This window comes from Chiroxiphia lanceolata, chromosome 1 (assembly GCF_009829145.1).
Source record: "Chiroxiphia lanceolata isolate bChiLan1 chromosome 1, bChiLan1.pri, whole genome shotgun sequence".
Classification (NCBI taxonomy): Eukaryota; Metazoa; Chordata; class Aves; order Passeriformes; family Pipridae; genus Chiroxiphia; species Chiroxiphia lanceolata.
In genome coordinates, this window is record NC_045637.1 from 87,628,400 (window position 1) to 87,642,284 (window position 13,885).

Here is a 13,885-nt window from a genome sequence, read left to right on the forward strand (position 1 = left end):
TCATCAGTCCATTCATTTGGTCAGAGATGTCTTTCTAAAGACATTTTGAAAGCAGTGATAATTGCAGTGCTTTTTCTTATTTGAAAGGAAGTTATTGGAGCTTTCTGTTTTCATGAATTCTTACAGCTACTGACTTGCCCCATGCTTCCAAGGGTCATCTTAAAACATTATTGTGTTCATGGCATGTAGTTTTTAAGCCACATAAGACCCAAATAAATATTTTAAAGAAACAAGTCTGCTGAAAACATGTGAGTAGTGCTGAGGGAATTATATCCCTTTATATTTTTTCTAGTAAGGGTTATTTATTAGGGTGAGCAGATGGGTACTACTCATTTTTGGCATTCATTGATAAGCCTACTACCTCTCCAGGTGGCTCTACAAAAATGATAACACTGTGGCCCTGCTCCCATTTTATTTTTATTTCTCTCAGACTAGTTAGTCACCTGTCTCTGTTTTCGTCATTTAGAGCCATCTGCTGGATTCTTTTGCTTCTGTGTTTTTTGGGGTTTTTTTGGTTCTTCTCTGTTCTAAAGTCATCAAGGGATCTCCAATAGGGGCTGATGCAAAGTCTTTGTATGTTTGGTGAGTATTGGACTCAAGGATATCTTCCTTTTGTCATTTTCTCTCTAGCCAGCTTGCAAGTTTTATTTTCCCTGGCCTGTCCTTATGAAGTAATCCATGCAATGCTGAATTATGCTTGTCCTTAGTGGACTGATTTACCACTTCAGTGATTAATATAGGGGTTCTCTTCTGGTTGCTTTTTTTTGTTGTTGAAATAGTAAAAGAATGAAGAACAGTAGAGAATTCATCTCTGTTTCATTTGTTATCTCAAGAGAGCAGAAGAACATGAATTTGTCACATAGAAGTGGTTAAAGCACAAGCTTTACCTCTATAAAACTACATTTAAAAAAGGTTAATCAAGAATTTATTTCTTCTCTGAAGAGATGGGGTAGGGAACATGCTTCTAAAATAGAAAACCTTTTGCTGTGAGTGTGTGAGGTTGTCTAGACTGTGTTTAGACTTCCTGTGTAGGACTAACCCACTGCTATCATGAGCATGCATCTCTGAAGTAGGTCAGTAGCTTCTTTTCCCCACCTGCTCAATATTCAGGTTGAAGTCTCCTCTTGGGTATTTTCATTATGAGAAATGCACTCCCCTTTCTTAGGAAGTCTTTTGAATATATGCACTTTTACTGCACATTAGTTTAAAGTGTATCACCTGCTTGGATTTGAGAATGGATCAACAAAAAGCATATACTTGATGCCAGATGAAACAACTTCCCTGGCTGAAAGGCCAGACCACAGTTTCCTGGCTCTGTTTCCCTGTGCTTTCCTAGTCTTCTTTCCTTCTTCCTTGCAACCTCATCCTACTTCTGCTCTGGTAGGCAAAGCTGCTTTGGTGTGGGTAGGGAGTGGGAAGTCCCTTGGGCTTTGCCCCTGAGAGACCCTGGAGGGCAACGTGGTACATGTAGAACATGAATTCTCTGCTGTCTTTTGTTGAACATGTAATCAGGATTTGCAACAAAGACACTCTTTTCCACCTGTCTTTCTGCGGAATTGAGTCTTAGTCGCTGGTGGGTCCTATTGAAATCAGTGGAACTTCTCATGGAGTTAGGAGCTGTTGTTTGGTGTGTGTAAAACTACTCTGATGGGAGCCACAGAGATGAACTCATAAGTGGTGCTCGTGAACAGCTTCCAAGAGAGCTCAGCTGCACTATTGGACCTTGTTCCCAGGTTTCCATTTGTAGTCACAAATTTTGTTCTCTAATATGTTATTAAACTGGTATAGGTAATACTGGAAGGCAGGTCAGTATAGGCAAACATACGTAAACCTTAAATGTTTAAGCACATATTATGTGTGGCCACAGATATAAGAAAAGCTGAGAAATCTGATTATCTTGAACTCAGAGTTATCTATTTGTTACTTGTTAGTTATTAAGATTATTGTGTCATGTTGCTCTTAAGGTTAGATAGCACTGATGTAACTGATCTTACTGCCTAGTGGCAGTACCATAATAACTATGTAGTTTGAATTTCAGTTCCAGTGCCACTTTCTTGAAAATTTTTGCTAGAAAACTAAAATATTTTTCTTTGCAGACATCTAGAATATCCTCCTCCTTTCCCTTCCAGACATTGTACTGTCTCCATATCTTTTTGTACCTCTTGCTTCAGCTGAATTTTATGCTGAATATTGAATTTCATAGTGAATACTACCAGAACTTTCTCTTGGCTTGCCCCTACTCTTTTTTTCCCTCTCACTATTAGTTGTATGGTTCCTCCTACCCTGTACTGTATTTTGTTATATGTAGCTGTTGAAAGAGTTTCTCTTGCCACTACTCATTTAATTAAGGAGATATCTGAACAGCGCATTTTTTTCATTATGGTTACTACATTATTTTTTCATTACCTATCCTTATATCTATTCTTGCTCTCTTGTTTTAATAAATAGCTATTGTCACTGATATAGGAAAAACAAAGATAAATGACAGATGATAGATTTGAGGAGGCAAAGAGCAAAGTTTTATAGATCAGGGTTTGGTGGTCTTTTTTTTTTGGTTGGTTTTTTTTGGTTTTTTTTTTTTGGTTGTTGTTAGTTTGGGGTTTTTTTGTTTGTGGTTTTTTTTGTTGTTTTGTTTTTTGTTTTTTGGTTTTTTTTTTTTGTTGGTGTGAGGTTTTATAGTTTGGTTTTTTTTCTGAGTGTTAGTGTAATATCTATGCTGGGATTTATTCTAATCATAGTTCATTGTAATCTGCTTAATCAACAATGACTTGAGAACCCTGAGGACTGATGTAATCTACAGTGATAATGCTATTGGCTAAGCAAGAGTGAAATATATAGATATTAACATACATTTGCATTTTCACAGGGTATTACTGTGTTCTTGCAGCTTTTCTGCATCCCAGTTTGCCTCTGGTGAATGACGTATTTTGTTCATGGCTTTTGTTCAAGTGTTAGTAACTGTTCTTTTTCTCTGCACAGTTATTCTATTTGATGATTTTGCATTTCTGTAATATTGAACTTTAAACTACAGTAAACAGACTGAAGTGATGATAGCAGTAGTTTGTCATTTGTGATGGAGAATTGTGTCAACATAGTTGAATTTAGTTTGACCTCAGTGATCTCCCCCAACCCTAAATGTCAGTCCAAAAAAAATAATATTTTCAGGAAGAATTTCTTTACAAAGGGAGGTCATCCTAGATATCTGGGTTTTGGTATTGATGATCTGGACCAGTGGATAGTGATATGTATTCTATCTGTGTCAGTCAGAAGTGCTTGAGGGAGAGCTTAGGTAAGTTTTCTTCACTGGAGTCCATATTGTTTTTATTTCAGTGTAAGTCCCCCACCTCAAGTTTAAGGTATATTGCTGATTTAGAATGGTTTGGAATCACTTTTTGTGGCTCTCCACTAACCTCTGAACTGAGGCACATTCAAGCCTCAGAATGTATCGGTAAAGAATGTGATTTTAGTGCAAAAAAATTCTAAATTAATGAGACAAATGAGGACCAGATGTGTTTCTCTTCCTACTTAATTTCTTGCAATTAATTCTCTATTGCAACTTGAACCTTTAGAGAAACCTACCTAGTGGGCATAAAAAGGCCATCTTTTGGAAGGAAATCCAAAGTAGAGACCCCCAGAGCAATGATCAAACAATGATCAACAGGTGCATCCTTAAGTCACAGTACAAATGGGCCATTATCTAATGCCTTGAATCAAGGCTAACTTATGTAACTAATAACACGGAGAGATTCCTACATTCATTTATTTAACAGGCAGAAATAGAAGTGGTTGAAGAGGCTAATAAAACAATATGATCAAAGTGGAGGTGTTGACGCAGATGCTTTGTGAGTACACACTTTTTACAGTTTTTGTGATGAAACTTGCTCATTTGCCTTATTTGAGGTAAATGAGCTCATCAAATTGAGGAAAATTTGAGAGATTGTCAGTTGTAGATTTCCCTTGCTGATGTTGCACATTTTTATTTTTGTATAGTGTTCTTATTTACTTCTGATCTCCTACTTGGTGCTTTTTAAGCAACTGGGCTCAATCACATTGTCAGATAAATCAGGCAGCTACATGAAGCATCTGACCCACAGGTCAGTGTTCTGTCTTTTTCTCTCATAAAGGACTGAGGTACTGATACTATCATCTAATGAAGACCTTTATCGTGGTGGAGAGGGGATGGCATGCTGGCATAGGAGATCTTTGAATAAGACTTGTGTCTTTTTGAAAAAGAAAGATGAAAATAATAAATAAATAAATAATCAGATAAATGGATGGCTACTAAATATTTTAGAACTTCACCCTGCTTGGGAATTCACCTTAATGAAGGTCATCTAAAGATGAGGTAGCAAGTAGAGAAAAATGCACATGAACCTTCAGTTCTGTAGGTCCTTAAAATATGTTTTTCTCCTCCTTGTTGTTTTTAATATAAGGTACCAAAGTTAACTGTTACTGATGGGAAAGTAGGAGGGAGCTTTATATTATCTAGATTGACACTGTGAGTGGGATGATCAGAGGGAGTTAATCTATTCTTTCCAATAACTTCTGGCTAGGACAGGGCATAACTTTCAGAGATGTGTTCAGTCTACGCGTAAATACTTTGGTTAATGGAAATTGTATCACATGTGTTTCCAGGTATTTTTAAAGACAGATTGGCTAGTAGTGTTCCTCAGTCAACTAGAGAAAAGCATAGATGAGCAACAGCTTGTAATCAAATACATATATATATATATATAAAATCTGTGAGTGTGTGTGTATGCACATGTACACACATGTGTGTAAATGGCACAGACCTGAATGATTATCAACTGCAGCAAACTTGTTACCAGCTCCTGGATAGGATCTATCCCAAATCAAGGCCTGTTGATAGACTGGGAAAAAATTCTACTTCTAACCTGTTTTCTAACCCAACTTAACCCAAACTAATGCTTTTCTTTTCCAGATATGTCCATTGCCACAGTATGTGTGCTTTGGGCTTTTCTTGCCTTCGTTCCTCACAGATGTTGAAAGGGATCAGAGTGCTTTCATATATTCAAATCAAGATTTCAAACCATATATGCTTCATTTTCAAGAAACATAAACAGAATTTAATTGTGCTTCCTATTGTCAGTACTTGCTCTTTAATTCATGTGTAGTAAAGCTAATTAAGTGATAACACTGATATTCTCAAACCATGATTTATTTTTCTATGTATTTAAAACAACATCTTTATGTTGGTGGTTGCATTTGCCATCCACCATTGTTGTTCTGGGCTTGGAAAATTACAAATTTACATTTCTAAATGTAAAATATGTCTTAAGGAATGTATGTTTCTAAAATGAAAGCTCCTTTTCTGCTCTCATCGCCCATTCCAGAAGCTGGAGACGTTAAGTAAAATACCAAGTACTTTAGAGATGCTCTATAAAAATGTGATAAGTAAAGGACAGGCATAGATGGAGACCTCTGCTTTATTTTTTTACTCAGAATTCTGAAGAGGGCCTTTAGAGCTGAGCAGTTTTCCTATCTGTACATCACGAAAATAGTCTCAAATACCAGGAAGAGACAAACTTACTTTTACATGTGTGTTTTCTAAGCATTTTGGAGTTTTTTAGGGGTGACAAGAAAAAATACCTCTGATGAAGAAAATATGAATTTTTTTTTCTCCGCCAAGTATCACCAAGAAGTACTGCTACTTCCCCAAGTAATCAAACAAATCAACAACAAAAAAATCAGCTGATTTTCTTTCTTTTCTGTCTTTTTTAATCTCTACTATTATTCCATTTTATGACAGTGTGTTATCACTGTTCCTTCTAAAAGTTTATAGACTCTTTGAAGTAATCAGTATGAGTTGAGGAGTCACATGCATAGCCACTTAAACTTGTGAATTATGATGGGAGAAATTTCTATTAAACTTTATGGTGGGTAGATAAAGGCTTGTAAGATTTTCAATTAACCTGAAGGATTAAAGCATTACAGCTATTTTTCCTGCTTTGTGAGAGTGAAGAAATGGTAACCTGTTCATTACATATAGGTAGTATTTAAGCAGGAAAATCATTCTGTTTTCTTAATACTTTGGGAATGAAATTAATAATTACTTATGGGGTTTTGATAGACTCCCAGATAAAGACAAGAACAATAGTTAACCAGCACCTGCATGAAAGATACTGGAATAAATAGATATAAGTATCGTGACACTGGAAAATAGATGTACCAAAATAATACTTAGTCTGGTTGATTGTGCATGTAGTATGCATAACAGTTTAATTCGAGGCAAAAAGCCCAGAAGGATTAAAAATTTGCATGCTATAGGATGATGGGTTAGGAACAGCCCCGTGGTTTTGTTCTGGTTTTTTTGTATGTTTGTTTGTTTTGTTTTGTTTTGTTTTTTTCTTTTCTCTTAATATATTGTAAGTGAGAAAGAAGCTTCTCCAGGAAATGATTCAGAGCAGGTGCCCCAAGTGAAAAGAAATCTTCTCCCCAGTTGACAGAAGGAAAACTTTGGTTCTTCCGGACACTGAGTGTTCTGCTCTGATCTGCTGAAGCCGTTAAGGAGACATTTGGGTTAAAGTATTACAGAGACATTGAAAAGTATAAATGCTTGGCTGGGTTGGTGTCAGGTCACAGAATGACTTACAGGTGGAGTACTAGAGATTACAGGAAGATTAGGGGAGTGGGCAACACTGATTGTAAATACATAAGGAAAGGCTGTGGCCAAAGAAGGTAAGGTGTTTATAAACAGAAGGATGTTATTATGTAGGAGAGTGTGCTCGCTTATGCCTATGGCTGTGTATGAGTTTGTTGTACTGGGAGAGAAGAAAACAGAATATGGAGCATAACTCAATTGGATTAAAAAGTTGAAAAGAAATAATGACATGAGAGAACAGTGTAAAACTTAATCCTATTTTTGTTTAATATTCGCAAAATGCTCTGGGGGATACAAAAATGAAAACCAGAGTTAAATAGGACGTTGAAGATGTGTAATAAATATATAAGGCTCATGGAGTGGGTTAGCAAGAATGTAAGCCAGAAATTGTTTAATATTATTCTATGGATTCTGAGAGGAGCAAGGGAAGACTTTCATTTGCAAATGGTGTTGTCTCTGTCCCTTCCTCTTCACACCTCGCTGCACTGTTTGATAACACCCTCTAGATGGTGATGAGGGATCCCAGCGCATTGAGTTTCTCCTGACTCCAGGAGTTAGGATGGATATGTGGTGTGGGTTTGGTTTTTTAAAAAAAAAAAAAAAAGTTATTTTGGACAAAGTGTTGGCATAATTGTAGGTGGTGTTTGAGCCAGTGTAGATTTAAATACTTAGATGATGAAATCAAATACAGTCATGAAGAAAATGTTCTGTTATCCTTTGCTTAAAACATTGCATAGATACTGTAGCCTGTTATTTCATAAGAAGTTATGAGCATACAGCAGAGTATTTCTAGGGAACCCATTTCTGGCAGGGATTATGTAAGTTTTGCCTTGGCTTTTCTTTGGGTTGCATGCCTGTGTTACTCAACAGCAGGACACTGTTTTAGAGCTCTGCAGTTTCCTTTTCTTAGCACAGCTAAGAGCCACTATCTCTACTTTCTGGTAAAGTGAAATAAATGTAGTCTTTACACCAGAGAGTGTTGGGATTTCTTTGATTTGAAAGTAGTTGCAGCTGCTCTGTTTGGAAAAGCTAAACAACCCATCACCCCCACATACCTGCTAGAAGAAACAGAGTGCCATTGCAAGAGTATTTTTGGCTTGTCATATGTAAGACTGGAAGTCAGCGTGTTACTGTTTGTTTGGGTGGGTTTTTTTCCTTTTTTCTATGTTTTATTTGAAAACAGAAATCTTATGTTATTTTTAAAAATACTGAAAGAATTGATTAGTCATCCTTCCTCTTGAAAATATCAAGGTAGTTTAAAACATTCTGCTGGATGAAAAGCAAAAGGCATTACCTTTTTAATCATTTTTGTGTGCTGGGATGTGTTGCTTTGTTTTCTGTGGAGTAAATCAAATATGGTATTGTTACAAAGGCTTAATGTTAGGTATGTATTAGAGGAAATAGTGTCAACCAAAAGAGATGGAAACCTGATTATTACATCATTATTCCAGTATTTTTGTAGGACGGTGCAGTGATGCTGCAGTCCCTTCATCTCTGTGACCCTTCCTTGGGCTTCACTGGGAAGCCCAGAGCTGGACAGAGCACTCTAGGTGTGGCCTTACTAGTACTGAGCAGAGGGGAAGGATCACCTCCCTGCCCTGCTGGCAGTGATCTTCCTAGTGCTGCCCAGGTTGCTGTTGGCCTTTTGTCACATGTGAATGGCTCACAGTCAGCTTGTTATCCATCTGGACCATCAGGTCCTTTTCTACAAAATCACTTCCCTGCTAGGCCCCAGCATACACCAGTGCTAGAGGCTGTTACTCCCCAGGAGCAGGATTCTGCTCTGCATTGAACTTGATGAGGTTCCTGTAAGCCCATTTTTCCAGTCTGTAGTGATCCCTCTGACTGGCAGCATGTTCATCTGGTTTATCAGCAATGCTTCCCAGTTTTGTGTCTTCTGTCTAGGTCTAGGGCATGAATGGACATGTTAAAACAGTATTGGACCTCATATTGACCCCTGGGGTACACTGCCAGTGACCAGCCTCCAGATGGACTGTTTGCAGCTGATAACAGTCTTCTGAGGCTGACACTTCAGCCAGTGCTCATTCCACCTCACTGTTCACTTATCTAGTCTGTACTTTGTCAGTTTGTTGTTGGAGATGTCACAGGAGACGCTGCCAAAAGCCCTACTAAAGTCAGGACCAACATGCCCACTGCTCTCCTTTCACCTACCAAGCCAACAATCTCTTTGTAGAAGGCTAGCCAGGTGTATTAGACATGGCTTCCCCTTCACAAATCCTGCTGAAGACTCCTAATCAACTCCACATATTTTGGAAGGATTAATTACTCCAACGCTTCCCCAAGGATCAGGTGAGCCTGACTGGCTTGTAGTTCCCCAGATCCTCCTTCTTGACCTTCCTGAAGATAGGACTGACATGTTTTCTCCCATCTCTGTTTTCTGCTAAACTTATATAGGGAAGACCTTTAGACTGCAGTTGCTTTTTCTTTATGTAACCTGCTCGTTATTTTTTTAATAACACTTTTAATTTAGACACTGCAGATAAAATAATACTGTTCACTGATTTTAACTTTATTATATGTTGATCAAATCTTCATTTTAGATTTTGAAGCAGGTTAAATTTGTACCAAATATAAATAAGGTCATATGCTAAAAGTAGTATAATGTATTTTGTTAATTTTTTTCCTCACTTCCACTTCATTAGCTGAAACCAGCCCAGGTTAATTGAGAGTGGGAACTCTATTCCAGACTACCATCTTTAGAGAGTAATCAGTTTTCCTGAGAGCATCGCTTGGAGATTGTTAGGGAGGACACTTGTAGAGGCCTTCCTTTGATGCACACAAGAAATCATTTATGCGAGCTAGCAGCTCCCTAATACCCATTAGTCTGAAGCTTCATTCTGGTTGTGGGAGGGAGAGCTTGAAGTTTGGTGGGAGCAAACCAGGACATCAGTCAAGCTGAATTGATTTAAATAATAATTAAAAGTGGATTCTTTAAAGGAGTAGAGAAGGTTTTGCACATTATATGTTGTTTTCCTTGAAAATGCTTTGTTCTTACCAACTGGCAAAAAGTGAAATAAATTGTTTGGTAAATAGTGTTAGTCCTTTATGCTACAGTAAGCATTGATTTTTTGCATGTTTAAGCAGTTATACAGCTTAACACAAATATAACTGGTTTCTTAATATTTGCATGTTCTTATTTTATAAAATAATAATTGATACATTCCCTGCTTACCAACTAATGGTTGATTTTGATTTGGGACATGTACAGTTGCATTTACATGGAAATTTGAATTCAATTAGAAATACAGAAACTAAACATTATGCACTTTTTCCCCAAAACATATTCCACTTTTAAAACTAGTGGAATAGACTAAACAAAGGCTGTATCTTTGTTAAATGAAGCAGAATATTTCTGGATATCGTGTTCTAGTTTTTATAATTAATGGGCATCATCTTGAGAAGGAAAGGTGCAGGTGTTTTTGGTCTGACAAGACCATTATGATTTTCTTCTGGAAAAGTTAATGCATGAAATATGATTTATGAAGTGGCTAAAAGGTGTTTACATTATTTTCCATGGTTTTTAGAATTATTTTTATCTATGGTTCATTACAGTAATTAAGTATTCCCAGATGTTAGCAGGTGCTTGTTTTACCATACAAGAAGATAGTGTTACCCAGCTTTGTTCTTTTTACTTCTTTGTTTTATTGATGGATGTAAGTATTGAGTATATAACATTTTTTTTCTGATCTTACTAATTTTGACAGAAGAAAAAATATGAAGAAACTTTCCATGGACTATTTGTTTTTGAGTTTTTCTCCTTTCTTGTGGGTTGTATGAGAGGAGGACTGTGTATGTATGTATGTGCAGAGCTTAGATTATAGTTCAGGCTTCAACTCAGGCTTTGATTTGGGCTTCCTCCATTCCAGTAATAATAGTTTGCTGTAATTGAAGGGAGGAACATAAATGTCTTAGCATGCCTCAGACAGATTCAGACAAATTTTTATTTAAATTTATCCTTGTCTGCTGTTCTCAAGTAAGGAGACACCTTTATATTATTTGGGTGTCCGATGCCTGGGCCAGCAGGTCTCTTGTTTCAGGCCTGAGGGGCTCATTTCCCACCCTGCCTGGACAGATGGTAGCAAAAAGGCTTCAGGATCATCTTTTTCCATTACATCAGGAGAAAACACAGGCTACCTCAGACTTCATGGCATGTGAAATTCAGACCAGTGCAGTAGATCTGTTTCCTGGGACACATTGCGTGCAGTCAAACCTCAAGATGATCAAGCTGTCAGGAGGAATCAATAGTGACTGAAACAAATGGTTGCTGTGACTGTTGCAACATGATTACTTTCAGTACTGTTTTACTGCCTTATTTTGATGATGAATTAAGCCTAGGATGCTTAGGGGTAAATAAAGAATAATAGAATAAAGTGTGACTGTATGACTCTGTAAATCTACCTCAGAATATGCAGTGTCTGAAAGGTTAATATAATATGTAATAGTTGACAGAAATACTGACAGCTGCCATATTAAAGTGGTTTCTGAGAGATAGCTGCAAACTTACTTATCTTGCAAACCAAAAAATCTGATTTCTTTACTTTGATGACTTTAAGGCAATTAAAATTAAGGTATTTGAAGAGGCAAAATCTGTGCTGTTTGGGTTTTGTTATGGGAGTCCTGTAACCTTTAAATCAATTTAATAGTGGTATCCAACAGTGTTTGCTAAAGCAGCATATATATTGCATGCTTATGTTTAGGGAGTCTGGTTCATCAGGGATACCTTAAATCGCAGGGATTGCCAGCCTTTTTTTTGGTTCTTTTTTTGGCACTGGTGGTAGTGCCCACAGCATCTTCCAGCTGTTCGCAAAACTGTTGCATATGTGCAGGTAGAACTTTTTTGTTACCTTGGCAGTATTTCTTGTCTGCTTTGAAGTAGCTTGCTGGAATTTGAAAATACTGTTTTCTAATGTGTAGTCTGAACATTTCGACTTCAACGTTAAAAGAAAAAAATTATCTTCCACCTTTGTTATTTAGTGCTTTTACTCAGAATTGAACAAAACATCCAGTAAAGAATTAGTTGTTAGAGAAGGGAAGCTTCCAAATTGTCCTAAGGCACACCCTTTACCTAAGCCTGTGAAGTGTATAATTTTTTTTTAATGGAGATTTTTGTCAAAGTTTTTTTTCTTTTGTCAGAAAAAAACCCCATTATTCCCCAAAACAGTAGCATGATTATCCTTTTGATATTACTTCTCAATGACTCTGCAAACTGGTACGTTCCTACACACATGATGCACACAATTTCATGCCTGCATGCATTTGAATGATCCTGAAGGGAATGAGGACTTACTTTGGGAAGTGATTCTTAGAAATATCTGGACACGTGGCTCACAACATTATGTGGGACCTGTTTATTTTACCTCCTCTACAAGCAGAAAGCCTTTGGCTTTCCTGAGTACTTTTGTTAAGCTTTTAATAGATATGCTTTAAAACAGAATTGGTTTGTATGGACATGTTCAATACTAATGGTACTGGTGCAGCTAAATCTGACATGCAAGAACTCAGCTGATTAAATGAACAGATGCTGTTCAGATGGAGACAGACTGTTCTAAACTCTGCTCTGGCTCTTTTCAACAAGTGAGTGAAAGAGGAAATGAACATTTTTACTGAACAAGTAGTTAGCTTTTAATGTAAATTGTTATTATTCTGCAGTACTACTGCTGCTTCATCATCTGTCAGTAGGTCTTTTGGGGGCCAGATCTCTTCAGTCTCCGTAGTGCTGCTTAAGTCAATGTGGCTGCTCTGCACAGTTCTTTTACACAAATAAATGAGAAGATGCAAGAGGAGAAGATGAGTGTGATTGTTTTGTCAAAGACTGATCCCCTTCATTTCTTTCCTTCCTCTTGTCCTTATTGTACCAAAATTTATTTAAAGAATTGGCAAAAGAAGGCTTTTCGTCAAACTTTAAACTATTAAATTGTTATGCAGTTTTTACATGAATTCACTGGGCAGAGAGAAACAAAAATCTATATGTCACTTAAGGCAAAAAAATGGTAGGAAGACAATTTCTTCTTTTTAAAGAGGAAACCCCTATGCAACATTAGAATCATTACACAGAGTGTCAGGTTTCATCCAGGAGTATCCATTGCTCCGCAGAGTCTGCCTTTGAAAGGGGAGATGGATTAGGAGATCTGTTAAAAGTCTGTTTCACTTTAGGTTGCTGTAGTCATGAATTGATATTCCATGGCAGGTGAAGACAACTTTTCCCATTTTCTGCAAGCTCTGTTTTAGGGATGTTGAGTAGGGACAATTATTTTGCACGTTGGTATCATCCTAATGTGCAGAGGAAATTGAGTTTTAGTTATACTTAAAATTTTAAGAAAATCTATTTCAGGTTAAAATTTTGTTCCTCCCCCCTCACCCTTTGCTATTGACAAGAAACTCTTTCTTTGCAGCAAATCGTGTGGTTTAAGTTGTTGTGCAACATGGCATTTGAGGATGGGAATGATTAACAATTTTCACTGGGTTATGCACGTGCCTACAGCTCCAGAAAAGGACTTGATGAAGTGTTATGGATCATACAGCACTTGGCTAGCTTCAGGTTTGTCTTTGAGCTCGTATTCCAGTAGAATCAAGCAAAAGTCTAGTTGAAAGTCCAGTAATTAAAATACAGTCGAAAGACTGAGATGACAGGACTTTGGGGTAAGTCTTAAGTTCTTTGGAGTTTCGTAAAGTTTACAAATTGTACTGCTCAAAGCCTCATTTTACTTGACTACATGGTTAGCTTCATTTTTACCCAGTGTTGGTAACCTCTGGAAGCACAAGTGAATGCCTTGTGCATTGAGATGCTGAGCAGAGATGAGTGAGTTTATAATTTTAATGGGAAGAGTGAAAAGCAGGCAGAGTCTAAGCTGATGCCAAGACAGACTTGGCAGGGGAAGAGGGGAATGGTTGATTATCAAATGGAAATTCAGGAAGACTTGAGACCCTGTGTGACCTGTGAACAAATGTCTCAGCATTACATATGTAATTAGAATTCTAGTCAACAGAATAGTGATGGCCTGTGTCATAAAGTATAAAAGTTTTACCATCACTTCTCAACGGTAGTTTGTATAACAACTGTTGTTGCTTGTGAGTCACAAGTAGTAATCTTAAGATCGTATCAGTAAAATTTTTATGCTATACACTCTCCATTGAGTTTGATATACAGTACACCAAAAATGTTTTACAGAAAAGAAGTTTATTTATTAACAGTTTAGAAGGTTTTACATTTTTATTGTAGGTAGTTTTCATTTCCTTCATCTG

The 13,885-nt window shown here is 37.1% G+C and overlaps 1 protein-coding gene and 1 long non-coding RNA gene across 6 annotated transcripts in view; both read left to right on the forward strand.

Moving 5' to 3' along the window:
* FARS2 (phenylalanyl-tRNA synthetase 2, mitochondrial) overlaps positions 1-13,885 on the forward strand; it is a 239,695-nt gene that overhangs the window by 21,669 nt on the left and 204,141 nt on the right. Inside the window, exon 1 of one of the 5 annotated variants that reach the window (XM_032712465.1) lies at positions 6,634-6,699. The exons of the other annotated variants lie outside the window; for them this stretch is intronic. The gene's annotated coding sequence lies outside the window, so the exon portion shown is untranslated. Of the gene's footprint in view, positions 1-6,633; positions 6,700-13,885 lie in introns of those variants that run through there. 5 annotated transcript variants of the gene reach the window in all.
* Positions 1-13,885, forward strand: part of LOC116799440 — a 37,608-nt gene that overhangs the window by 10,386 nt on the left and 13,337 nt on the right. The gene's annotated exons all lie outside the window — the stretch shown is intronic.